This window comes from Crinia signifera, chromosome 19, assembly GCF_055691185.1.
Source record: "Crinia signifera chromosome 19, ASM5569118v1, whole genome shotgun sequence".
In the NCBI taxonomy this organism is placed as follows: Eukaryota; Metazoa; Chordata; class Amphibia; order Anura; family Myobatrachidae; genus Crinia; species Crinia signifera.
The window spans coordinates 135,695,971-135,721,482 of NC_139226.1; the positions used below are offsets into that span (position 1 = coordinate 135,695,971).

At 47.7% G+C, this 25,512-nt stretch overlaps 1 long non-coding RNA gene across 2 annotated transcripts; it reads right to left on the reverse strand.

Moving 5' to 3' along the window:
• Positions 1–2,348: 2,348 nt before the first annotated feature.
• On the reverse strand, positions 2,349–25,174 carry LOC146042189 (uncharacterized). 2 transcript variants are annotated; one of them, XR_014463779.1, is made up of 4 exons: positions 24,982–25,174; positions 22,415–22,556; positions 20,315–20,479; positions 2,349–2,523 (listed from the first exon to the last, which is right to left on the reverse strand). It is a non-coding gene; the product is annotated as an uncharacterized LOC146042189 (long non-coding RNA). The 2 variants fall into 2 exon arrangements; XR_014463778.1 differs by lacking the exon at positions 2,349–2,523 and having other exon boundaries at positions 19,894–20,479.
• Between the last annotated feature and the right edge of the window lie 338 nt (positions 25,175–25,512).

Below are 25,512 nucleotides of genomic sequence, written 5' to 3' on the forward strand. Positions count from 1 at the left end.
TATAAGTGGCACTACTAGTGTGGGTGTTTTCAGTGGCACCACTGTGGGCATTGTGTTTAAGGGGTACTACTTCTGTGGGGATTGTGTATATGGGGCACTACTGTGGGATTTGTGTACAAGAGACACTACTATGTGGTGTATTGTGAATCAGGAGCACCATGTGTAATGTAATGTAAATAAGATTGTGCTACTGTATGGTGTAATTAAATTGGGCTATGCCTATTCCTTATGATACTACTTATCCTATTGTTGTTCGTTCGTCCACCCACCTCCTTTTAGTCTGTTATCTCTTATGAGTAGGGTCCTCCTTCCTCACGTACTCACCCTACCTCTTTACCTCACCTATGCTCCTGTCCTGTTCTTCCCTTCCTCTACTTCATCTTCTGTCTCCTCGACAATTTCAACACCTACTTCTGAACTGATGCTGATTTTTAGTTCTATTAGCTATACCCCTATTTATGCTGTATTTCATCAACACACCCTGTACGTTACCTTGTAATTTGTTTTTTTGTTTGCTATGTACAGCGCTGCGGACACTTTGTGGCGCCTTATAAATAAACGTACTACTAATACTATTACTACACCCTTTATTTGTGTGCACTGTCCCTTTATGAAAAGGGCAGGTGCTAGGGGGTAACTATAAATTTGCGCCCATCCAAGCTTTACAAAGGGACAGTGCACACAGAAAGAAAGAACTCACAAGGAAGGGGAATGGCCACACAATAGTACTCCTATTTCAAATTACACCATACAGTAGCACAATAATATTCACCTTACACAGCTGTAACTAGCCATTTTGGTGCCATGAGTTAAAAAACAGGGAGAGTTTGCGTCATAGGCGCGTGCAAAAATGTAGGAGCATGGCTTCACGGGGAAGGGGCGTGGTCACATAAAAATACCAATTACACCGTAATCCCCATAACACATTATGCTTCACACCTCAATGCCCATTACACATTATACCACACATAGTAATGCAAATGATACATTATGCCACACATCATGATGCCCCTTACACAATATGCCATGCACCATAATGCCCATATGACACTTTAGTATCCTGGCAGCTCATCCTCTCCCCGCCCCTTCTGCTCCATGTAGTCCCGCCCCCTCCACCCGTGTAGCCCCGCCCCTTTCATCCGCAATGCTGACCTGTGACCTGATGTTTAGGAGCCTGTCTGGAGGGAGCTCTGTGCCTCCTGCGCTGCTGCGTGCCCTGCAGTGTGACAGGCGCAGCAGCCAGCAGCCACACACAGAGACAGCAGGGGATGTACAGCAGGGATAGCGCCTCTCCTGCCCGGTGCCTACCTGCTTTGCATTCTCTGCTGAGTGGGTAGCGCCGGCTCTGCTAGCACCGGCCCTGCGGCCACCAGTCACTGGAGAGAGCCTGCACGGTACTGTTCATTCTGTACCTGCGCTGTCAGTGTATACGTGCTCCGTCAGTGTGTTGGGGGGTGCCAGGATTTTTTTGGCAGGGGGGAACTACATTTCTAGTTACGCCACTGTTGGTGTAGTTTAGTTTATTGACTTGTGTTTTAAGAAAAAGTACCATATATATATATGGTAGAATACAGGCAGTGCCAGATTAAGCTTTCGGGGGCCCGGGGCACTTTAGACAGGGGGGCCCCCTTGCACTTGTCATTACTGGCCACAAACTGCATGGGGGAATATTACACTGTCAAAACACAGAGTAAAGGCAGTATAAACTTGGTCAATGGGCAACTGCAGGGGATAGATAGATAGATAGATAGATAGATAGATAGATAGATAGATAGATAGATAGATAGATAGATAGATAGATAGATAGATAGATAGATTATATATACACACACACATAAATACATACCACTTGAAAAGCCTGTGTTTGTCCCTCTGCACCTTACTCTGTAGGAGACCTCACAGTCCCAGTACTGCCTCTGATTAAAAACCCTCCCATGACTAGGTTGCTGCTGCTGTTCTCCATGGGCCTGAGAAGCATGTAATAAGCTCCACCAATCAGAGCTCAGCACAAACATCTCAGCCTCTGCCCTCTGGTGCAAAGTGTCATGGGACTTAGTCAACTCCCAGTAATGCACTGCACACTTGTGTAATCAGTGTGCCTTGGCACCTCATGCTCAGCACCATTAATCATTGTCACATCGGCAGATAGGTGAAGCTGCAGCACTACCCCACTCCCATGCACAAAACCTGTGTATTTTCAGAATGGGAGTAATAACTGCAATCCTGAAACATGAATAAAAGATACCAGAAAAGAGAAATACGTTACAGATTTTATATAATGTTGGGATGAGCACAGGATAAAGAGCTCTACTTACTTGTGAGTGGATAGGAACAGAAGAAGAGGTAGCAGAGTGGGAGGAGGAAAAAAATCTTGAGAAAATGAAGAGAAAGTGGCAGAAGGTTCAGGCAGGAAATTGAGCAGGAAGAAAAGTACAGTAAAAACAGCATAGAGCGCTTATCAAGGCTGATTGCTCAATAAAAGCAGCTGCAGTAGAGATTAGTCAGATCCCTTAAAATGAAATGCTAAAAAGAAAAGAAATGCAGCGCTCAATTAATGATTTTGACAAGTATAGCAGTTAAATGCATGTTTCATTAAAAAATAAACACAATTCATTTATGTATATAAAATAAAAACAATAATATAACACTGGGACCTGGATCAATAATAAATATGGTATAACCTGCTCTAGACAGTCAAATACTCAAAATGGAGTGCAATTGTAATCCAAAAAGACCGCTGGTGGTGTCGCAATCCAATGGTGGACTTGTAATACCAAGGGGGATCCTCTCTAAAGTGGGCTTGTGCTTGAAAGTAAGCCAAGATGACTGCTGGAGGTGTCCCAATCCAATGCTGGACTTGTAGAACCAAGGGGATCCTCTTTAAAGTGCGCTTGTGCTTGAAAATAGTAAAGTGCTCCAAATGGGGGGGAAAAGTAGCAGCAAAGTCCAGATGAGTGGGCAGGTAAAGTGGAGATTGCCAGATCAGGTCCCAGATGTATCACCAACACGTTTAGCTGTCTCTTAAGGGGCAGCTTTTTCATGGTGACTGTTAGAGGCCAAGGACCGGCTTTAAGTACCCTCACTAATTGATACTGGATAGCCTCATTGAGAATATAAAGTACTTATTGTGTACAAAAAGCATATAAAAAGACTGGGAGACAGACCAATATAAATAAAACAAATAGTACAAATATAATAAATCAAGATATAATTTAAAAAAGCAGTATATAAGTATATTATAAATCGGCATGTCCACCTATGAATCGGTATCTGGGCAATACCTTCGGGGTTACATAATCTACATAGATAAACAGGAAGTTGTCAAATGAGAATACAGGTGACATAAACTTAATAGAGTAAAGAGAGTTAGACTAAGTTGAATCACCACATAAGAAATGTTCTAGAATGAGCATAGATTAAATGAGAAGCCATTAGAAACACATTAATGGATCTAGATCGTTCTCACTGGCTAACCAATCAGATTCCCGGCAGCTGGAACGCATACCTGCAGTACTGTGGAAGTGCTTCTTAACGTAACATTGATCACATCCTTATCGGGGCGGGAGCACAAGTAATGTAAACATCTGCTATTGGGAACTATGTTCATGTCATGTCCGCCCAATGAGCCGCAAAGGCGGAAATGGCACACTAAGTCCAACGTCCGGGGGAAACAAATATAGTCAAAATCGCCACTTTAGAATTAGCGCATCCACACAGACCACCAGGGTCGGCGTCACCCCCACCCACTGGACCGCAAGTGCGGGGGCGATCCACCTCCCAGGAATGATCGGAATAGATGTTACAGCAATACGTTCGGAAATGTGCGTGTCACTGAAATCAATTACAGCGGCATCACTTCCACCCAATGAACCGCTTAATGCAGAAGTGTCCGACCATTATCATTACGTAGGGAAAAATAGAACTTGTAAAACTAATTCCGGACATTATATATATATATATATATATAGAACAAGGAGGCCGGCACTCAGGACTAGAGGTGATGCCCAGATGGCTTGCTCCGGTGCCCTCTTGCAGGAGGGTGTGAATCCTCAAGGAATGTAGCATGGGAATAAGCGGCACTCAGAGGCTGTACAAACGGTGAAACCAAGTGGAATATTTATTCCATGTGCAGAGACCATACGTTTCGGAGCTCGCAGGCTCCGTCGTCAGTGGAGTGTAAGCACAACGCTTACACTCCACTGACGACGGAGCCTGCGAGCTCCGAAACGTATGGTCTCTGCACATGGAATAAATATTCCACTTGGTTTCACCGTTTGTACAGCCTCTGAGTGCCGCTTATTCCCACGCTATATAAATATATATATATATATATATATATATATATATATATATATATATATATATATATATACACTTAACATCGGCACTCACCTTTCCTAGTTTTGGGGTGCCCTATGGCTTGTGACCACATTGTTTAAACAGACATTGGATGGGCTCTGCACACACTAAACTAACTGATAACAAATAGTGGAGACCTGGTTCATGAATTGATCAATGCATTTAAGCCTGCAGCCCCCGTCAAGGGACCCCACTGTTCTGCAGGTCCTACCACTATCGCTGAAAATGGCTGCAATACACATAGCTATCACATCAATGTTTGATACCAGGCATGCTATCAGGTCTGAAGCTCACAGCAGACTTTGCTTTTATAGGTGAGCAGCTACCAACACACCTGTCACTAATCATCTAGGGAAATGGCTAACACAAGCTATGGAATCTTAGTTAAAAACAGGGTGCATGAGAGAATGTGACCACAATAAGACTAATTTAAAAAAAAATTAATCTAATAAACAATATATACACTTAACATCGGCACTCACCTTTCCTAGTTTTGGGGTGCCCTATGGCTTGTGACCACATTGTTTAAACAGACATTGGATGGGCTCTGCACACACTAAACTAACTGATAACAAATAGTGGAGACCTGGTTCATGAATTGATCAATGCATTTAAGCCTGCAGCCCCCGTCAAGGGACCCCACTGTTCTGCAGGTCCTACCACTATCGCTGAAAATGGCTGCAATACACATAGCTATCACATCAATGTTTGATACCAGGCATGCTATCAGGTCTGAAGCTCACAGCAGACTTTGCTTTTATAGGTGAGCAGCTACCAACACACCTGTCACTAATCATCTAGGGAAATGGCTAACACAAGCTATGGAATCTTAGTTAAAAACAGGGTGCATGAGAGAATGTGACCACAATAAGACTAATTTAAAAAAAATGAATCTAATAAACAATATATACACTTAACATCGGCACTCACCTTTCCTAGTTTTGGGGTGCCCTATGGCTTGTGACCACATTGTTTAAACAGACATTGGATGGGCTCTGCACACACTAAACTAACTGATAACAAATAGTGGAGACCTGGTTCATGAATTGATCAATGCATTTAAGCCTGCAGCCCCCGTCAAGGGACCCCACTGTTCTGCAGGTCCTACCACTATCGCTGAAAATGGCTGCAATACACATAGCTATCACATCAATGTTTGATACCAGGCATGCTATCAGGTCTGAAGCTCACAGCAGACTTTGCTTTTATAGGTGAGCAGCTACCAACACACCTGTCACTAATCATCTAGGGAAATGGCTAACACAAGCTATGGAATCTTAGTTAAAAACAGGGTGCATGAGAGAATGTGACCACAATAAGACTAATTTAAAAAAAAAAATTAATCTAATAAACAATATATACACTTAACATCGGCACTCACCTTTCCTAGTTTTGGGGTGCCCTATGGCTTGTGACCACATTGTTTAAACAGACATTGGATGGGCTCTGCACACACTAAACTAACTGATAACAAATAGTGGAGACCTGGTTCATGAATTGATCAATGCATTTAAGCCTGCAGCCCCCGTCAAGGGACCCCACTGTTCTGCAGGTCCTACCACTATCGCTGAAAATGGCTGCAATACACATAGCTATCACATCAATGTTTGATACCAGGCATGCTATCAGGTCTGAAGCTCACAGCAGACTTTGCTTTTATAGGTGAGCAGCTACCAACACACCTGTCACTAATCATCTAGGGAAATGGCTAACACAAGCTATGGAATCTTAGTTAAAAACAGGGTGCATGAGAGAATGTGACCACAATAAGACTAATTTAAAAAAAAAATTAATCTAATAAACAATATATACACTTAACATCGGCACTCACCTTTCCTAGTTTTGGGGTGCCCTATGGCTTGTGACCACATTGTTTAAACAGACATTGGATGGGCTCTGCACACACTAAACTAACTGATAACAAATAGTGGAGACCTGGTTCATGAATTGATCAATGCATTTAAGCCTGCAGCCCCCGTCAAGGGACCCCACTGTTCTGCAGGTCCTACCACTATCGCTGAAAATGGCTGCAATACACATAGCTATCACATCAATGTTTGATACCAGGCATGCTATCAGGTCTGAAGCTCACAGCAGACTTTGCTTTTATAGGTGAGCAGCTACCAACACACCTGTCACTAATCATCTAGGGAAATGGCTAACACAAGCTATGGAATCTTAGTTAAAAACAGGGTGCATGAGAGAATGTGACCACAATAAGACTAATTTAAAAAAAAAAATTAATCTAATAAACAATATATACACTTAACATCGGCACTCACCTTTCCTAGTTTTGGGGTGCCCTATGGCTTGTGACCACATTGTTTAAACAGACATTGGATGGGCTCTGCACACACTAAACTAACTGATAACAAATAGTGGAGACCTGGTTCATGAATTGATCAATGCATTTAAGCCTGCAGCCCCCGTCAAGGGACCCCACTGTTCTGCAGGTCCTACCACTATCGCTGAAAATGGCTGCAATACACATAGCTATCACATCAATGTTTGATACCAGGCATGCTATCAGGTCTGAAGCTCACAGCAGACTTTGCTTTTATAGGTGAGCAGCTACCAACACACCTGTCACTAATCATCTAGGGAAATGGCTAACACAAGCTATGGAATCTTAGTTAAAAACAGGGTGCATGAGAGAATGTGACCACAATAAGACTAATTTAAAAAAAAAATTAATCTAATAAACAATATATACACTTAACATCGGCACTCACCTTTCCTAGTTTTGGGGTGCCCTATGGCTTGTGACCACATTGTTTAAACAGACATTGGATGGGCTCTGCACACACTAAACTAACTGATAACAAATAGTGGAGACCTGGTTCATGAATTGATCAATGCATTTAAGCCTGCAGCCCCCGTCAAGGGACCCCACTGTTCTGCAGGTCCTACCACTATCGCTGAAAATGGCTGCAATACACATAGCTATCACATCAATGTTTGATACCAGGCATGCTATCAGGTCTGAAGCTCACAGCAGACTTTGCTTTTATAGGTGAGCAGCTACCAACACACCTGTCACTAATCATCTAGGGAAATGGCTAACACAAGCTATGGAATCTTAGTTAAAAACAGGGTGCATGAGAGAATGTGACCACAATAAGACTAATTTAAAAAAAAATTAATCTAATAAACAATATATACACTTAACATCGGCACTCACCTTTCCTAGTTTTGGGGTGCCCTATGGCTTGTGACCACATTGTTTAAACAGACATTGGATGGGCTCTGCACACACTAAACTAACTGATAACAAATAGTGGAGACCTGGTTCATGAATTGATCAATGCATTTAAGCCTGCAGCCCCCGTCAAGGGACCCCACTGTTCTGCAGGTCTTACCACTATCGCTGAAAATGGCTGCAATACACATAGCTATCACATCAATGTTTGATACCAGGCATGCTATCAGGTCTGAAGCTCACAGCAGACTTTGCTTTTATAGGTGAGCAGCTACCAACACACCTGTCACTAATCATCTAGGGAAATGGCTAACACAAGCTATGGAATCTTAGTTAAAAACAGGGTGCATGAGAGAATGTGACCACAATAAGACTAATTTAAAAAAAATGAATCTAATAAACAATATATACACTTAACATCGGCACTCACCTTTCCTAGTTTTGGGGTGCCCTATGGCTTGTGACCACATTGTTTAAACAGACATTGGATGGGCTCTGCACACACTAAACTAACTGATAACAAATAGTGGAGACCTGGTTCATGAATTGATCAATGCATTTAAGCCTGCAGCCCCCGTCAAGGGACCCCACTGTTCTGCAGGTCCTACCACTATCGCTGAAAATGGCTGCAATACACATAGCTATCACATCAATGTTTGATACCAGGCATGCTATCAGGTCTGAAGCTCACAGCAGACTTTGCTTTTATAGGTGAGCAGCTACCAACACACCTGTCACTAATCATCTAGGGAAATGGCTAACACAAGCTATGGAATCTTAGTTAAAAACAGGGTGCATGAGAGAATGTGACCACAATAAGACTAATTTAAAAAAAAAAATTAATCTAATAAACAATATATACACTTAACATCGGCACTCACCTTTCCTAGTTTTGGGGTGCCCTATGGCTTGTGACCACATTGTTTAAACAGACATTGGATGGGCTCTGCACACACTAAACTAACTGATAACAAATAGTGGAGACCTGGTTCATGAATTGATCAATGCATTTAAGCCTGCAGCCCCCGTCAAGGGACCCCACTGTTCTGCAGGTCCTACCACTATCGCTGAAAATGGCTGCAATACACATAGCTATCACATCAATGTTTGATACCAGGCATGCTATCAGGTCTGAAGCTCACAGCAGACTTTGCTTTTATAGGTGAGCAGCTACCAACACACCTGTCACTAATCATCTAGGGAAATGGCTAACACAAGCTATGGAATCTTAGTTAAAAACAGGGTGCATGAGAGAATGTGACCACAATAAGACTAATTTAAAAAAAAAATTAATCTAATAAACAATATATACACTTAACATCGGCACTCACCTTTCCTAGTTTTGGGGTGCCCTATGGCTTGTGACCACATTGTTTAAACAGACATTGGATGGGCTCTGCACACACTAAACTAACTGATAACAAATAGTGGAGACCTGGTTCATGAATTGATCAATGCATTTAAGCCTGCAGCCCCCGTCAAGGGACCCCACTGTTCTGCAGGTCCTACCACTATCGCTGAAAATGGCTGCAATACACATAGCTATCACATCAATGTTTGATACCAGGCATGCTATCAGGTCTGAAGCTCACAGCAGACTTTGCTTTTATAGGTGAGCAGCTACCAACACACCTGTCACTAATCATCTAGGGAAATGGCTAACACAAGCTATGGAATCTTAGTTAAAAACAGGGTGCATGAGAGAATGTGACCACAATAAGACTAATTTAAAAAAAAAATTTATCTAATAAACAATATATACACTTAACATCGGCACTCACCTTTCCTAGTTTTGGGGTGCCCTATGGCTTGTGACCACATTGTTTAAACAGACATTGGATGGGCTCTGCACACACTAAACTAACTGATAACAAATAGTGGAGACCTGGTTCATGAATTGATCAATGCATTTAAGCCTGCAGCCCCCGTCAAGGGACCCCACTGTTCTGCAGGTCCTACCACTATCGCTGAAAATGGCTGCAATACACATAGCTATCACATCAATGTTTGATACCAGGCATGCTATCAGGTCTGAAGCTCACAGCAGACTTTGCTTTTATAGGTGAGCAGCTACCAACACACCTGTCACTAATCATCTAGGGAAATGGCTAACACAAGCTATGGAATCTTAGTTAAAAACAGGGTGCATGAGAGAATGTGACCACAATAAGACTAATTTAAAAAAAAAATTAATCTAATAAACAATATATACACTTAACATCGGCACTCACCTTTCCTAGTTTTGGGGTGCCCTATGGCTTGTGACCACATTGTTTAAACAGACATTGGATGGGCTCTGCACACACTAAACTAACTGATAACAAATAGTGGAGACCTGGTTCATGAATTGATCAATGCATTTAAGCCTGCAGCCCCCGTCAAGGGACCCCACTGTTCTGCAGGTCCTACCACTATCGCTGAAAATGGCTGCAATACACATAGCTATCACATCAATGTTTGATACCAGGCATGCTATCAGGTCTGAAGCTCACAGCAGACTTTGCTTTTATAGGTGAGCAGCTACCAACACACCTGTCACTAATCATCTAGGGAAATGGCTAACACAAGCTATGGAATCTTAGTTAAAAACAGGGTGCATGAGAGAATGTGACCACAATAAGACTAATTTAAAAAAAAATTAATCTAATAAACAATATATACACTTAACATCGGCACTCACCTTTCCTAGTTTTGGGGTGCCCTATGGCTTGTGACCACATTGTTTAAACAGACATTGGATGGGCTCTGCACACACTAAACTAACTGATAACAAATAGTGGAGACCTGGTTCATGAATTGATCAATGCATTTAAGCCTGCAGCCCCCGTCAAGGGACCCCACTGTTCTGCAGGTCCTACCACTATCGCTGAAAATGGCTGCAATACACATAGCTATCACATCAATGTTTGATACCAGGCATGCTATCAGGTCTGAAGCTCACAGCAGACTTTGCTTTTATAGGTGAGCAGCTACCAACACACCTGTCACTAATCATCTAGGGAAATGGCTAACACAAGCTATGGAATCTTAGTTAAAAACAGGGTGCGTGAGAGAATGTGACCACAATAAGACTAATTTAAAAAAAAATTAATCTAATAAACAATATATACACTTAACATCGGCACTCACCTTTCCTAGTTTTGGGGTGCCCTATGGCTTGTGACCACATTGTTTAAACAGACATTGGATGGGCTCTGCACACACTAAACTAACTGATAACAAATAGTGGAGACCTGGTTCATGAATTGATCAATGCATTTAAGCCTGCAGCCCCCGTCAAGGGACCCCACTGTTCTGCAGGTCCTACCACTATCGCTGAAAATGGCTGCAATACACATAGCTATCACATCAATGTTTGATACCAGGCATGCTATCAGGTCTGAAGCTCACAGCAGACTTTGCTTTTATAGGTGAGCAGCTACCAACACACCTGTCACTAATCATCTAGGGAAATGGCTAACACAAGCTATGGAATCTTAGTTAAAAACAGGGTGCATGAGAGAATGTGACCACAATAAGACTAATTTAAAAAAAAAATTAATCTAATAAACATTATATACACTTAACATCGGCACTCACCTTTCCTAGTTTTGGGGTGCCCTATGGCTTGTGACCACATTGTTTAAACAGACATTGGATGGGCTCTGCACACACTAAACTAACTGATAACAAATAGTGGAGACCTGGTTCATGAATTGATCAATGCATTTAAGCCTGCAGCCCCCGTCAAGGGACCCCACTGTTCTGCAGGTCCTACCACTATCGCTGAAAATGGCTGCAATACACATAGCTATCACATCAATGTTTGATACCAGGCATGCTATCAGGTCTGAAGCTCACAGCAGACTTTGCTTTTATAGGTGAGCAGCTACCAACACACCTGTCACTAATCATCTAGGGAAATGGCTAACACAAGCTATGGAATCTTAGTTAAAAACAGGGTGCATGAGAGAATGTGACCACAATAAGACTAATTTAAAAAAAAATTAATCTAATAAACAATATATACACTTAACATCGGCACTCACCTTTCCTAGTTTTGGGGTGCCCTATGGCTTGTGACCACATTGTTTAAACAGACATTGGATGGGCTCTGCACACACTAAACTAACTGATAACAAATAGTGGAGACCTGGTTCATGAATTGATCAATGCATTTAAGCCTGCAGCCCCCGTCAAGGCTTAAATGCATTGATCAATTCATGAACCAGGTCTCCACTATTTGTTATCAGTTAGTTTAGTGTGTGCAGAGCCCATCCAATGTCTGTTTAAACAATGTGGTCACAAGCCATAGGGCACCCCAAAACTAGGAAAGGTGAGTGCCGATGTTAAGTGTATATATTGTTTATTAGATTAATTTTTTTTTAAATTAGTCTTATTGTGGTCACATTCTCTCATGCACCCTGTTTTTAACTAAGATTCCATAGCTTGTGTTAGCCATTTCCCTAGATGATTAGTGACAGGTGTGTTGGTAGCTGCTCACCTATAAAAGCAAAGTCTGCTGTGAGCTTCAGACCTGATAGCATGCCTGGTATCAAACATTGATGTGATAGCTATGTGTATTGCAGCCATTTTCAGCGATAGTGGTAGGACCTGCAGAACAGTGGGGTCCCTTGACGGGGGCTGCAGGCTTAAATGCATTGATCAATTCATGAACCAGGTCTCCACTATTTGTTATCAGTTAGTTTAGTGTGTGCAGAGCCCATCCAATGTCTGTTTAAACAATGTGGTCACAAGCCATAGGGCACCCCAAAACTAGGAAAGGTGAGTGCCGATGTTAAGTGTATATATTGTTTATTAGATTAATTTTTTTTTTAAATTAGTCTTATTGTGGTCGCATTCTCTCATGCACCCTGTTTTTAACTAAGATTCCATAGCTTGTGTTAGCCATTTCCCTAGATGATTAGTGACAGGTGTGTTGGTAGCTGCTCACCTATAAAAGCAAAGTCTGCTGTGAGCTTCAGGCCTGATAGCATGCCTGGTATCAAACATTGATGTGATAGCTATGTGTATTGCAGCCATTTTCAGCGATAGTGGTAGGACCTGCAGAACAGTGGGGTCCCTTGACGGGGGCTGCAGGCTTAAATGCATTGATCAATTCATGAACCAGGTCTCCACTATTTGTTATCAGTTAGTTTAGTGTGTGCAGAGCCCATCCAATGTCTGTTTAAACAATGTGGTCACAAGCCATAGGGCACCCCAAAACTAGGAAAGGTGAGTGCCGATGTTAAGTGTATATATTGTTTATTAGATTAATTTTTTTTTTTAAATTAGTCTTATTGTGGTCACATTCTCTCATGCACCCTGTTTTTAACTAAGATTCCATAGCTTGTGTTAGCCATTTCCCTAGATGATTAGTGACAGGTGTGTTGGTAGCTGCTCACCTATAAAAGCAAAGTCTGCTGTGAGCTTCAGACCTGATAGCATGCCTGGTATCAAACATTGATGTGATAGCTATGTGTATTGCAGCCATTTTCAGCGATAGTGGTAGGACCTGCAGAACAGTGGGGTCCCTTGACGGGGGCTGCAGGCTTAAATGCATTGATCAATTCATAAACCAGGTCTCCACTATTTGTTATCAGTTAGTTTAGTGTGTGCAGAGCCCATCCAATGTCTGTTTAAACAATGTGGTCACAAGCCATAGGGCACCCCAAAACTAGGAAAGGTGAGTGCCGATGTTAAGTGTATATATTGTTTATTAGATTAATTTTTTTTTAAATTAGTCTTATTGTGGTCACATTCTCTCATGCACCCTGTTTTTAACTAAGATTCCATAGCTTGTGTTAGCCATTTCCCTAGATGATTAGTGACAGGTGTGTTGGTAGCTGCTCACCTATAAAAGCAAAGTCTGCTGTGAGCTTCAGACCTGATAGCATGCCTGGTATCAAACATTGATGTGATAGCTATGTGTATTGCAGCCATTTTCAGCGATAGTGGTAGGACCTGCAGAACAGTGGGGTCCCTTGACGGGGGCTGCAGGCTTAAATGCATTGATCAATTCATGAACCAGGTCTCCACTATTTGTTATCAGTTAGTTTAGTGTGTGCAGAGCCCATCCAATGTCTGTTTAAACAATGTGGTCACAAGCCATAGGGCACCCCAAAACTAGGAAAGGTGAGTGCCGATGTTAAGTGTATATATTGTTTATTAGATTAATTTTTTTTTTAAATTAGTCTTATTGTGGTCACATTCTCTCATGCACCCTGTTTTTAACTAAGATTCCATAGCTTGTGTTAGCCATTTCCCTAGATGATTAGTGACAGGTGTGTTGGTAGCTGCTCACCTATAAAAGCAAAGTCTGCTGTGAGCTTCAGACCTGATAGCATGCCTGGTATCAAACATTGATGTGATAGCTATGTGTATTGCAGCCATTTTCAGCGATAGTGGTAGGACCTGCAGAACAGTGGGGTCCCTTGACGGGGGCTGCAGGCTTAAATGCATTGATCAATTCATGAACCAGGTCTCCACTATTTGTTATCAGTTAGTTTAGTGTGTGCAGAGCCCATCCAATGTCTGTTTAAACAATGTGGTCACAAGCCATAGGGCACCCCAAAACTAGGAAAGGTGAGTGCCGATGTTAAGTGTATATATTGTTTATTAGATTAATTTTTTTTTTAAATTAGTCTTATTGTGGTCACATTCTCTCATGCACCCTGTTTTTAACTAAGATTCCATAGCTTGTGTTAGCCATTTCCCTAGATGATTAGTGACAGGTGTGTTGGTAGCTGCTCACCTATAAAAGCAAAGTCTGCTGTGAGCTTCAGACCTGATAGCATGCCTGGTATCAAACATTGATGTGATAGCTATGTGTATTGCAGCCATTTTCAGCGATAGTGGTAGGACCTGCAGAACAGTGGGGTCCCTTGACGGGGGCTGCAGGCTTAAATGCATTGATCAATTCATGAACCAGGTCTCCACTATTTGTTATCAGTTAGTTTAGTGTGTGCAGAACCCATCCAATGTCTGTTTAAACAATGTGGTCACAAGCCATAGGGCACCCCAAAACTAGGAAAGGTGAGTGCCGATGTTAAGTGTATATATTGTTTATTAGATTAATTTTTTTTTTTAAATTAGTCTTATTGTGGTCACATTCTCTCATGCACCCTGTTTTTAACTAAGATTCCATAGCTTGTGTTAGCCATTTCCCTAGATGATTAGTGACAGGTGTGTTGGTAGCTGCTCACCTATAAAAGCAAAGTCTGCTGTGAGCTTCAGACCTGATAGCATGCCTGGTATCAAACATTGATGTGATAGCTATGTGTATTGCAGCCATTTTCAGCGATAGTGGTAGGACCTGCAGAACAGTGGGGTCCCTTGACGGGGGCTGCAGGCTTAAATGCATTGATCAATTCATGAACCAGGTCTCCACTATTTGTTATCAGTTAGTTTAGTGTGTGCAGAGCCCATCCAATGTCTGTTTAAACAATGTGGTCACAAGCCATAGGGCACCCCAAAACTAGGAAAGGTGAGTGCCGATGTTAAGTGTATATATTGTTTATTAGATTAATTTTTTTTTAAATTAGTCTTATTGTGGTCACATTCTCTCATGCACCCTGTTTTTAACTAAGATTCCATAGCTTGTGTTAGCCATTTCCCTAGATGATTAGTGACAGGTGTGTTGGTAGCTGCTCACCTATAAAAGCAAAGTCTGCTGTGAGCTTCAGACCTGATAGCATGCCTGGTATCAAACATTGATGTGATAGCTATGTGTATTGCAGCCATTTTCAGCGATAGTGGTAGGACCTGCAGAACAGTGGGGTCCCTTGACGGGGGCTGCAGGCTTAAATGCATTGATCAATTCATGAACCAGGTCTCCACTATTTGTTATCAGTTAGTTTAGTGTGTGCAGAGCCCATCCAATGTCTATATATATATATATATATATAAATACGTGTGGGCGGCGGCACTCAGAAATAAATGCGAGACAGCAGGCAATGTGGGGTGCCGACGTTTCAAAGCCCGCAGGCTTTTTTATCAAGGTGCTGGTGAACAAGAGGGCAATGTGAATGGCTTACCTTTATTCTGGGCAGCACGCCGTCCATGACTCCAGTCCACGTCCGGTCGGGAGGGCGCATGTGGATGACGTCACTCCGTCTCGGCTAGCGTGTCAGAGGCACGGAGGGGGCCCGAACTGTGGGGACCAATCACAGAGCACTTGGAGTCATGGACGGCGTGCTGCCTGGAATAAAGGTAAGCCATTCACATTGCCCTCTTGTTCACCAGCACCTTGATAAAAAAGCCTGCGGGCTTTGAAACGTCGGCACCCCACATTGCCTGCTGTCTCGCATTTATTTCTGAGTGCCGCCGCCCACACGTATTTGTATCCAGAGGGGACTCTGCTCGCCCTTGTTAAGGAAGGCACCGGATATTTACCAATTTTATAGCACATGTATCGACTGGAGTGCCATCCCCAGGATTTATATATATATATATATATATATATATATATATATATATATATATATATATATATATATATATATATATATTCCATTGACAAAAAACCTTACGGTTTCACATGTCCCATTAAGGCTTCTTACACATGATCTCACATTTCTGAAACCTGTTGTAACTCTTCCACTCAAACGCCAAAAAGCAATGAAATTCCGATCATTAAGGCTGACGCCTTAATGGACGTGTTCCTTGCGCAATACAGATATGGTACGCCATCACAGCCTGTGGGTAAGTGCAGATTCAGCACTCTCACAGAGTGAGATTGCTGTCACTCACACAATGGTGGAGCTGCTAATTCACAGATTTGTGTGCTCATTGGAATACACACATGCAGTCTATGCAACTGAAGGTCTGAGCAGTTATGTGGCGCACTCATCCTAATAGGTACCCCCAATCATCTAACACTGTCTATACCACTGAGTTACTATAGTGTTCATTCTAGCACCCGCCATCTTTGAAAACCCATGCAGTTCCTCTTCCCTGCCTGGGGTGTAGCTGTCTGCTGTAGTGCTTCTAGCACAGTGTGATGTGTATATCAGCACTGCAAACCAGACCTGTGCTAGAAACACTACAGCAAACAGCAACACCCCAGACAGGGTAGAGGAACTGTATGGGCTTTCAAAGATGGCGAGTGCTAGAATAAACTCTATTACTAGAACTATCCCACTGAGAGGCCAACATCTTTCACACTCACTACATATATCCATTTCATTTAGTATTCACATACAGTTACCAGAAACATCTTTCATAATTGCAAAAACTAGAATACTCCCAACTACTATGCATCTACACTTTCTTCTCCTATACGCCTTCAGGCTGCTCTGTCTTCCCCGATACCTACTGCTGTGTGTATTCCCTCATCTGCACCAATGTGTCTTTTCCCATCTGCCCTGCCCTGTCTTTCCACACAGATGCGACTGTTTCCTTCTATCTGTGCCACTGGCTTCACCTCTATTAGTGATACTCTGTCTCCCCCTCCATCCAGGCTGCTCTGCCTGCCTCATCCATGACAGTGTCCTTCCATCTGTACTGCTGTCTCCCCTCTCCATCTGTACTGCTCTGTTTTCCTTTTATCCCCTTTGCTCCAAACCCCCTCCCCCATCAGTGCTCTTTCCTCCAACTGCTCCTCTGTTTCCCACCCAATCGCATCACTCTGTCTTACCTTCCCCAATCTGTGCCACTGTTTTCCACCCATCTGCTTCGTTAGTCCCCCTTTAGTGCTGCTTAGCCTTCCTACCATCTACACATATGTATTCCTCCCCATCTGCACCACACTGCCTCCTACCCCAATCAACACCACTTTTACCCCATCCTCTCGGCTCTGTTTACTGCTCAGACCTTCAGTTGCATAGACTGCATGTGTGTATTCCAATGAGCACACAAATCTGTGAATTAGCAGCTCCACCATTGTGTGAGTGACAGCAATCTCACTCTGTGAGAGTGCTGAATCTGCACTTACCCACAGGCTGTGATGGCGTACCATATCTGTATTGCGCAAGGAACACGTCCATTAAGGCGTCAGCCTTAATGATCGGAATTTCATTGCTTTTTGGCGTTTGAGTGGAAGAGTTACAACAGGTTTCAGAAATGTGAGATCATGTGTAAGAAGCCTTAATGGGACATGTGAAACCGTAAGGTTTTTTGTCAATGGAATTTCATAGCTTTTTTCAATTTATTTTTTTAATTCAGAAATCTAAAATTTCACTGTAAGAATAAACATTGGATGTATTTAAATGTTTAATGATAACACACACCTGGCAATGAACATTACCCCTGGCCACAAGAATTACAAACCCCTGGCATTGAGTATGACACCTGTGAAACCCCTGTCAACAGGCAAGACATCCATCCCATGAAACCCCTGGCAATAAGCAGGACACCCAGAGTGTAGAAGCTTTACTATAGGGCATTGAAGGAGGACAATGTACACACGAGGTACACATAAGGGGGCACAGCTTACGCATGAGGGGCACATCGTACACACGGGGGGCACTGGGGGTCAGCGTACACACAGGGGGCACTGGGGGGACTGCATACACATTGGGGCACTGGGGGAGGGACAGCGTATACACACACGGGGGCACTGGGGGGGACAGCATACACACACAGGGGCAACAGCATACACACAGGGGGCACGGGGGGTAGTGTACACATGGGGGGGACTGGGGGGGGCAGCGTACACACGGGGGCACTGGGGGGCAGCATACACATGGGGGGCACTGGGGGGACAGCGTACACACGGGGGGCACTGGGGGGACAGCGTACACACGGGCGGGCACTGGGGGGGACAGCGTATACATGGGTGGGCACTGGGGGGACAGCGTACACACGGGGGGGCACTGGAGGGGACAGCGTACACACGGGATGGCACTGGGGGGGACAGCATACACACGGGGGCACAGCGTACACACAGGGGGGGCAGCGTACACAAATGGGGGTGCACAGTGTACACATGGGGTCACTGTGGGGGACGACAGCGTACACATGTGGGCACTGGAGGGGGACAGCGTACACACGGGGAGCACTGGGAGGACTCCATACACACGGGGGGCACTGGGGGAGGGACAGCGTAAACACATGGGGGCACTGAGGGAGGGACAGCGTACACACACATGGGGGCACTGGGGGGGGCAGCATACACACACAGGGGCAACAGCATACACACAGGGGCATTGGGGGGCAGTGTACACATGGGGGGCACTGGGGGGGCAGCATACACACCGGGGGGCACTGGGGGGACAGCGTACACACGAGCGGGCACTGGGGGGGACAGCGTACACACGAGTGGGCACTGGGGGGGACAGCGTACACACGGGCGGGCACTGGGGGGGGGACAGCGTACACACGGGCGGGCACTGGGGGGGGACAGCGTACACACGGGCGGGCACTGGGGGGGGACAGCGTACACACGGGCGGGCACTGGGGGGGGGACAGCGTACACACGGGCGGGCACAGCGTACACAAATGGGGGGGCACAGTGTACACACGGGGGCACTGTGGGGGATGACAGCGTACACATGGGGGCAGGATCACATTGTAAACACAGGGGGCACTGGAAGGGGGACAGCATACTCACGGGGGGCACTGGGATGGGGACAGCGTACACACGGGGGGCACTGGGTGGGCAGCGTACACACTGGGGGTATTGCGTACACATGGGGGGCAATGGGGGGACTGCGTACTCACAGGGGGCACTGGGGGAAGGACTGCGTACATATGGGGGCACCGGGGGAGGGACAGTGTATACACACGGGGGCACTGGGGGGGACAGCGTACACGCGGGGGACACTGGGGAGGGGACAGCGTACACGCGGGGGACACTGGGGAGGGGACAGCGTACACGCGGGGGACACTGGGGAGGGGACAGCGTACACGCGGGGGACACTGGGGAGGGGACAGCGTACACGCGGGGGACACTGGGGAGGGGACAGCGTACACGCGGGGAACACTGGGGAGGGGACAGCGTACACGCGGGGGACACTGGGGAGGGGACAGCGTACACGCGGGGGACACTGGGGAGGGGACAGCGTACACGCGGGGGACACTGGGGAGGGGACAGCGTACACGCGGGGGACACTGGGGAGGGGACAGCGTACACGCGGGGGACACTGGGGAGGGGACAGCGTACACGCGGGGGACACTGGGGAGGGGACAGCGTACACGCGGGGGACACTGGGGAGGGGACAGCGTACACGCGGGGGACACTGGGGAGGGGACAACGTACACGCGGGGGACACTGGGGAGGGGACAGCGTACACGCGGGGGACACTGGGGAGGGGACAGCGTACACGCGGGGGACACTGGGGAGGGGACAGCGTACACGCGGGGGACACTGGGGAGGGGATAGCGTACACGCGGGGGACAATGGGGAGGGAACAGGGTACACGCGGGGGACACTGGGGAGGGGACAGCGTACACGCGGGGGACACTGGGGAGGGGACAGCGTACACATGGGCACTGGGGGGGACAGGGCACACACAGGGATAGTGGGGTGGGGGACAGGGTACATACAGGGATAGTGGGCTGGCGGACAGGGTACACACAGGGACAGTGGGGGAACGGATTTACCTGGGTGCAGCTGCAGTACAGGGGGGACAGTACACACGGGGGGCAGCATACAAACGGCGGGCACTGGGGGGGACAGCGTACACACGGCGGGCACTGGGGGGACAGGGTACATACAGGGACAGTGATGGGGGAAAAGATATGCACAGGGATAGTGGTGTGGGGGACATGGTGCACACAGGGATAGTGGGGATAGGGGACAGGGTACATACAGGGACAGTGGGGGGATGGATTTACCTGGGTGCAGCTGCTCCTCTGATGGCCCATGTGGCTGCTTTCTTTCTTCCGGGTGGCGGAGGCAACTCAACGTCGGGGCTTCACCAGACTGTTAGGGCTGCAGGCTGTGGAAGCGGCTGAACCTGGTCCCGACGAGTCCCGGCGGCAGCATGGGGAGGACAGAGTCTGGGTGTATTAAATATAATAATAATAATTATTACAATAACAATAATAATAATAATAATGCGTACACACGGGGGGGCACAGCGTACACACGGGGGGGGGGGCACAGCGTACACACGGGGGGGGGGCACAGCGTACACACGGGGGGGCACAGCGTACACACGGGGGGGGCACAGCGTACACACGGGGGGGGCACAGCGCACACACGGGGGGGGGCACAGCGCACACACGGGATGGGCACAGCGTACACACAGAGGGGGGACACAGCGTACACACAGAGGGGGGACACAGCGTACACACAGAGGGGGGACACAGCGTACACACAGAGGGGGGACACAGCGTACACACAGAGGGGGGACACAGCGTACACACAGAGGGGGGACACAGCGTACACACAGAGGGGGGACACAGCGTACACACAGAGGGGGGACACAGCGTACACACAGAGGGGGGACACAGCGTACACACAGAGGGGGGACACAGCGTACACACAGAGGGGGGACACAGCGTACACACAGAGGGGGGACACAGCGTACACACAGAGGGGGGACACAGCGTACACACAGAGGGGGGACACAGCGTACACACAGAGGGGGGACACAGCGTACACACAGAGGGGGGACACAGCGTACACACAGAGGGGGGACACAGCGTACACACAGAGGGGGGACACAGCGTACACACAGAGGGGGGACACAGCGTACACACAGAGGGGGGACACAGCGTACACACAGAGGGGGGACACAGCGTACACACAGAGGGGGGACACAGCGTACACACAGAGGGGGGACACAGCGTACACACAGAGGGGGGACACAGCGTACACACAGAGGGGGGACACAGCGTACACACAGAGGGGGGACACAGCGTACACACGGGGGACACAGCGTACACACGGGGGGCACAGCGTACACACGGGGGGGCACAGCGTACACACGGGGAGCACAGCGTACACACGGGGAGCACAGCGTACACACGGGGAGCACAGCGTACACACGGGGGCACAGCGTACACACGGGGGGCACAGCGTACACACGGGGGGAGCCCACGGCGTACACACGGGGGGTGGGCACGGCGTACACAGGGGGGGTGGGCACGGCGTACACAGGGGGGGTGGGCACGGCGTACACAGGGGGGGTGGGCACGGCGTACACACGGGGGTGGGCACGGCGTACACACAGGGGGTGGGCACGGCGTACACACGGGGGGTGGGCACAGCGTACACACGGGGGGTGGGCACAGCGTACACACGGGGGGTGGGCACAGCATACACACGGGGGGTGGGCACAGCATACACACGGGGGGTGGGCACAGCATACACACGGGAGGGTGGGCACAGCATACACACGGGAGGGTGGGCACAGCATACACAGGGGGTGGGCACAGCATACACACAGGGGGTGGGCACAGCATACACACAGGGGGTGGGCACAGCATACACACAGGGGGTGGGCACAGCATACACACAGGGGGTGGGCACAGCATACACACGGGGGTGGGCACAGCATACACACGGGAGGTGGGCACAGCATACACACGGGGAGGCACTGAGGGGGGACAGCGTACACATGGGGGGATGCACTAAGGGGGCACAGCGTACACACGGGGGGCACTGAGGGTGGACAGAGTACACACGGTGGGCACTGGGGACGACGACAGCGTACACACTGGGGGGACGACAGCGTACACACGGGGGCACAGCGTACACACAGGGGCACTGGGGGGGACAGCGTACACACGGGGGCACTGGGGGGGGGGACAGCGTACACACGGGGGCACTGGGGGGGGGGACAGCGTACACACGGGGGCACTGGGGGGGACAGCGTACACACGGGGCACTGGGGGGGGACAGCGTACACACGGGGGCGCTGGGTACATACAGGGACAGTGAGGTGGGGGACAGGGTACACACAGGGACAGTGGGGGGGACGGATTTACCTTGGTGCAGCTGCTCCTCTGATGACCAGGGTGGCTTCTTTCTGCCTTCCCGCTGGCGGAGGCAACTCACGGAAGCGCCTGAATCTGGTCCGCAGGCTATGGAAGCGCCTCAGTCCCGGCAGTACCATGGGATGGTCAGCGTCTGGGCAGGAAACATAATAATAATAATATTGAAGGGCACAGCATTCACACGGAGGGGGGCACGGCCTACACACGGAGGGGGGCACGGCCTACACACGGAGGGGGGCACGGCCTACACACGGAGGGCACTGGGAGGGGAACAGCGCACACACGGTGGGCACTGGGAAGGGGACAGTGCACACACGGGGGGCACAGTGTACACACAGGGGGACAATGTACATATGGGGGGCACTGGGGGGGGCAGCGTACACACGGGGGGCACTGGGGGGACAGCGTACATACGGGGTGCACTGGGGGGGTACAGCGTACACACGGGGTTCACAGGGGGAGACAGCGTACACACGTGGGGGCAGTGGGGGGCAGCGTACACATTGGGGTCACTGGTGGGGACAGAGTACACACAGGGGGCACAGCATACACACGGGGGGCACTGGGGGGGGGGCAGCGTACACACGGGCATACTGGGGGGGCAGGATACATATGGGGGTAGTGGGGGGGGCAGTATACACAAGGGGGCACCGCGGGGGGGGCATCGTACACACGGCGGGCACTGGGGGGGACAGTGTACACACAGCGGGTGGTGTGGGTTCAGGGTATATACAGCATATATAACGGGACACCCACTATATACAATAAAATGACAAGGGATAAGACCTGCGAGGATGCACTGCAGCAGAACCCTATCTGCACGGCGTGAAAGAGGTCCTTCAGCCGCTCGGTCATACCTGTCTCCTCGCTCCTGGCTAAGCCGTGCAGCCGTGGAGCACCATGCTGCGGATGGGCAGCCCCCCGGGAGCCGCTGCCTGTCACCACACATGGAGCGATGTAGGGGCATTTTTTAGGCGATCTAGTGATAGCACTTAGAAAATGCCCCTAAATTGATACGTGTGTGGCCCCATTAGTGTCTTGATGTCTACAAAATGTTACAGTATAGCGGCTGCAGCTTTTTCCCGAACCATGTTCCGTTGTGCTCTATATGCACTCAGTCACCCACACAATATACAAGTGTCTCATTTACAATAAATCAGCAAAGTCTTCTGGTGCATAATAGTTGCATCACCCGGGCTGCCATCATGTATGGGTAGGATGTATATACTGTATGGGGAGGGGGTGTGTATATGTATGGGAAGGGGACATGTGTAGGAGGTGTCGAACATGGCAGCATGGACGGTGTAATGGTTATAGCATTACTGTCTCACAGCTCTGAGGTCATGGGTTTGATTCCCACCATGTGCAGAGTTTGTATATTCTCCCGGTACTTGCGTGGGTTTCCTCCGGGTACTCTGGTTTCCTCCCACAATCCAAAAATATACTGGTAGGCTAATTGGCTTCCAACAAAATTTAACCCTAGAATGTCTGTGTGCGTGTACATGTGGTAGGGAATATAGATTGTAACCTCCACTGGGGCAAGGACTAATGTGAATGTTAAAATATTCTCTGTAAAGTGCTGTGGAATATGTGTGCGCTATATAAGAAACTGTTAATAAATAAATAAAAAAACATCAGACATATGTAGGAGGGGTAAAACGGGCATATGGGGAGGGGCTGTATATATATGTATGTGAAGTAGAACATGTATATATATATATATATATATGTATGTATGAGTATGTGTATGTGAAGGAGACATATGTAGGAGGGGTAGGACGTGTATATGGAGAGGCGGTGTATATATGTATGGGAAGGGGACATATGTAGGAGGAGTAGAATGTGTATATGGGGAATAGTTTAGACTTGAGAGGTAAAGCTGGGTACACATGGAATGATTTCAGAACGATTTGAAGCCCAATATGGGCGTTCCCGATCGATTGGAATGACCAATTGTTCAACTCGTTCTGTGCATCGTTAACGATGCGTGTACCCACGAATAGTTATCGATGCAGGAGATCATAGACAAATATTTTGTTGTGTATCAATTTGTTCCATTTGTACGCACAATGAACAATTCGATACACTTGTGAACGATGTCGGAATGTTATGGACATCGTTCCGTGTGTACGGACTTTTAGACAGGGCAGAGGAGGGGTGGGGACTGAGGGTGAGGGGGCAGGTCATTATGAGTGACAATATTATGGTCACACAGTGTTGAGGAGGGGGCGGGTACTCAGGGTGAGGTCATGATGAGTGACAGTAGAATGGTTAGACAGAGTAGAGGAGGGGCGGAGATTTAGTGTTAGGGGCAGGGTCATGGTGAGTGACAGGAGGGGACGATTCAGCAAAAGTAGTGTCAGGAAAGAGCTGATTTGGGCAGAGAGTGACTGAGAGTTGTCAGGCAGGGGCAGAAGGGAGGGATTACATGTTTGGCATACAATTCTGCTACTGCACCTGCAGCAAATTCAGAAGCAGTATACATCAGAGTTTGCCGGACGTGCAACAATGCACCCTACCCCCTGTGCAATCACTGTCCACTAATCTCTGCCCTTCACCTGTAAGCAGTGCTCCTGCAGAAGATAACGAAGTCCTCTGCCTGACGGAATAATGGAGTAGTTGTCTCTCCCTGTCCCTCATCCAGGGAGGCTGCGACACAGTCCACCCTCACTCATTATGCTCGGACTCGGAGCTATTGATGAGATAGTACAACAAAGCAGAGGGCTGGGACGGAGCTAATGCATGCAGGCAGGAGAAGCTGCTCTGCAGAATCTGTCATGACGATGGCTTGCTAGAGGGAGGAGGAGATAAGGAAGCACACACAGTACAGACAAGTTTGTGTGGGGAGGCAGCAGCAGAAGGCAGTAGTATGCACATACATGTGTGCAGGGGCGGATTGGGGACAAAAAGTGGCCCTGGAAAATATCTAGAAGTGGCCTCATGTGGGCGGCCACAAATCATTAATGGGCGGAGCCAGCATAATAGTAGGCGGATCCGCATCCAGCAGCGCTGGGCCTTATATTTATTGCAGTGTATAGGGAGAAGGAGGTGGGGTGAGAGGAGGTGAGGCAATGGCCAGGAGTGGGCAG